Source organism: Pteropus vampyrus, unplaced genomic scaffold (genome assembly GCF_000151845.1).
Source record: "Pteropus vampyrus isolate Shadow unplaced genomic scaffold, Pvam_2.0 Scaffold50, whole genome shotgun sequence".
Taxonomy (NCBI): Eukaryota; Metazoa; Chordata; class Mammalia; order Chiroptera; family Pteropodidae; genus Pteropus; species Pteropus vampyrus.
In genome coordinates, this window is record NW_011888831.1 from 2,612,061 (window position 1) to 2,616,130 (window position 4,070).

The 4,070-nt window shown below is 36.9% G+C and overlaps 1 protein-coding gene across 1 annotated transcript in view; it reads left to right on the forward strand.

Annotated features, from left to right (window-relative positions):
- The window catches only part of ZZEF1 (zinc finger ZZ-type and EF-hand domain containing 1), a 108,254-nt gene that overhangs the window by 943 nt on the left and 103,241 nt on the right, over positions 1 to 4,070 (forward strand). The window lies entirely within an intron of this gene.

Below are 4,070 nucleotides of genomic sequence, written 5' to 3' on the forward strand. Positions count from 1 at the left end.
TGGGCGCCTAACGTATGCGGGAGGCGAATAACATGCTGGAAAAGCTCGCATTCTAAAAGCCATTCACATCACGCAAAAAGCATTTCCAGACTACACGTTTGTTTTTAGATGTTTGAAGAACCGTATTTTAGACTCATTCAAACCCACTTAGAATCTAAAACTGATAGGCAAATACCAGGTTTCCTGTGAATTCTTGTAATTAAACAGTTTTTGGCGTAATTACTAACATCATCTCTATTAAGTCATTAACAGCCAGTTGATAGGGCAACAAAATTTCTTGGAATGGATCTAAGGGATTATCTATCTGTATTGAATACTTCATTTTGGAGTTAAGAGAACTGATCCAGGGTCACCCAGTGAATGAATCATTGGCAAAACAGACTGTCACTCAGATCTCTTGATTTTCGTTTGTTTGTCTTATATCCCATTGCCTCCTTCTTGGGACGGTATTGCTTTAACTCCACAAAGCTATAACAAAAAGGTGCTTAATTTTTGAAAATGGGTAAAGCTGTGTAGAATCTTTAGCGTCAAAGAAAGGTGAGTTTATAAAACTAAACTGACAGCTATTTGTAATGCCATTAAAAAGTTATGTACACTTTAAAACCAGAGGCTTTTAAAATATTTTAAGGATGTTTTCCTGTACATGGCTAGAATTTAGATAATGTGGTTTATATGTTTCTTATATTTTTCTTTTTAAAATACCCGTAAGGCATCTTAACTCTTGAAAATGTTGGTCATATTAGTGAAGGGTCTCCATTTCTTTTTTTAATTACAAGCATACCCATAATACTTTCCACTCTAGTCTTAATTATATTATGAGAAAATGAAGCGGTGCCAGAAAGAGCTGCACATTTCAAAATTGTCCAAAAGAGAATGGAGAGAGTGTTTATACTGTGAGTGTGTCTGACAGGAATAGAGTTATAGGTGGAGTTTACAAGGGGTCCTGTAATGTAAGGCCAAGAAGTCCTTGAGGTGTCTAGAAATCAGGCAAGAGCTGTTACATTCATTCATTCATTGAATATTTCAGTGAATTCATCCAGCAAATATTTTGGGGGCATATACTGAGTGCCAAACAGGATGATAGTGGACAAAGTAGACATGTGCTCTTAAAGAGTATGTAGTAATGTGAGTTTATAAAGAGACTCACATTAACTCAGCAATTATAGGTATGGTGAGTATTATCCAAGGGGAAGTGTAAGGAAAGAAATAGCAAGAGTATTTAACCTTAGCTAGGAAGTCAAGGCAGACTTACCTAAGAAAAGTAATGTTTCAGTTCAGATTTGGAAGATGAAAACAGACAAGGAACAGAAGATATAAGCTGTGTTTCAGACAGAGGGTATTGCATACATGAGTTCAAGGGTCAGAGAATGGAGAATCTGGAAGAATGGTATGATATATTAGAGTTAGATAAAACTGCTTCAGGGGATAGAAAATCCAGGGCAAAAGTGGGTTAAACAATAATGAAGCTTATCTAAAAGTCCAGGTAGGCAGTACAGGGTTGATATGCCAGTTTCATAGTCATCAGAGACCTGGCTCTATTCATCTTGTTGTGGCATCATCCTCCACAGGCACCTTCCACTTAGTGATTCAAATGATTCCTTCAGCTGTCACTTTCCACATTCCAGCCAGCAGAAAAGGGAATAGGAGAGAGTCACTCCTCCTCTCTTAAGGGCATGGCTCACATCCCATTGGCCCAAGCCCAGTCACATGGCCACACCAAGCTGCAGGGGAGGTCAGAAGATATTTGTATTCCATGGCTATATATTCAGCCAAAAAGCAGAATGTAATTCTGAGTACTGAGGAAAAGAACAGATATTGGGTTAAAATTAGCAGTCTTTCACTCATGTGGCTAGATCATAGGATATGGGAAGGGGAGAACAAGGTTAGAGAAATGTAGAAAAGATCATGAGTGTCCTTTGCAGTCTCTGTTAAATAGGAGTTTGGAAACAATGGTGTTTTAAATAAAGTGCCACAATGATTGTGACTGCCTTATGGAGAACCAGTTAAGGGGGCTATTATGACAGTTCAGGTAAGAGATCGGGTGGCTTGAGCTAGGGTGGTGGCAGCCAAAATGATATGAAGTAGACAATTTTGAGAGTTATTTAGGAAGTAGAATAAGCAGTTCTTGAGACTTAGGTGCGAATATAGGATTAGAAAGAAAAAAAAGTCAAGGATGATTGATATTACTGACCTGACCATTTGGAAAGATGATAGTGCCGTTTATTGAGAAAAGAAACCTTTGAGAAGGGAAGCTCTGGAAAGGGAAGATGAGTTCAATTTGGCCATGTTGAGTTTAGTGTATCTATGAAATAGCTAAATGGGGATATCTCTTAGGTGGTTGTGTATGTAAGTCTGGAGCTCAGGAGAGAAGACTGCATGACGTACAGAGTCATGTATTTGTACAGTGGGGTTTCACAAGAAAGATAGCCACATTGTTTTCTCTTATTCTGATGAGCTTTGTTTTTTTTTTTTCCTTTCGTAATTAAATCTCTTAGAGGTAGTCTATGGACTGTTTAGCGTAGTTAAATCCAAAGGTCATTTAGCCACTGTAACTAAGGAAATATATAGGAAGAAAAAGCTGTAAGTGCTTATATCTTCCTATATAAAACTCAAAATCATAGTAGTCACATATGTAGCATAAAGAGACATGAAGGAGTCATAAGCACAGCAGTAAGAACTGGTGATTTGTAAAATGTTAAATTCTTATTTTACTTTTATAAAAATCCCTGGGACAGTCTAGAGCTGTGTCACAGGGTATTAAGTATCTATACACAGAACACTCAAAAAGTGTACTTGAAAGTCTTCTTTCACATCCATATAATTATCTCACCTTACTCACCACTACATATTCAAATAAATGATGTCCAGTAATTTAGGCCAACCATGGAAGGCAGGTGAGTGATGACACCTACTAAACTGAGGAGAAAACTAGAGACTCTGCAGGGTTCAGGGACTTAAGAATCGAAATTAGGTTTTGGCACTAACACTCAAATGTGGGTCTTCTGACTCCAGATCTTGCATTCTTTTTCTTTTAAGGAACTGGTTTTCTATGATGGTTCTTATTTAGTCTTAAGGATACATAGTTCTTTTATTTTCCCCTTCATTCTAAGGGAAGCCTGGCATGGGAAATCCAAATTGGAGAAAAAGCAACATGTATTTTTCTTGAAGCCTATTTACCTTTATTAGATTTGGAGTGGGGAGAGTTGGGGCTTGGGTTGGCATCGACATTTGGTGACTCCCACTGGTTAGCATTGGTTAGTTGAAGAGAGTGGTTCTGACTCAACGTGAAGGCTTAACCAAGATTTAAAAACCTAATGATTGTGATAATCTCACAGTGGTTGTTCTGTCTATAAATAAGGAGGTAATTATATTCATAATATTTTTAAAAAATTAGCTATGCATTTGATTCATTGATTTAAAAATAATCTGCCCTGTAACTTGAAGAAGTATACATTTCTGTGTCTTAGTTAATTCTACATCTAAGCTTCTGAAAATGTGATATTTTAATACAAGTTTAAGGGTTTTGTGAAATAGTAATAAAATGTCTTTATAGTAGCAACTAAAATGATTAGTTATTTCCCTTCATTTATTTTATGAGAGCTAGCACGGTAGCGCAGGTTATCATTGGTGTATGTTATTTATTATTATAATGCTAAGAGTTTCCACATTTTACATGTTGGTTCTTTGGGCTAATTTGCATTGCCCTCCATGTCTACCCAAGTGTCTCGCCTTCACATTCTGATGACCTTAGCTGCTGGTGTCCTAAAGAAGCTCTTGGTGTTGTACTATGGACCAAAGTCGGAAATGTTATTGTTTTATAGTACAGCACACCTTTTTCATGGTAGGTGTGGTCCATGGAGAAGGAATCTCAGGAAGCAACATTTCATTGACTCATGTAGAAGAGGAGTAGAGTTAAAATTAAATTCTTATTTGACATCAGAGATTAGGGATTAGATATTTGTGCTCTTAATATGTTATGCTTCCAGAAAATCATGTAGACTCTAGGGCAGAAAAAAGTGTTGAACACAGGATGATAGCAGATAGCTTTAAGGTAGGAATTTAATATGTAT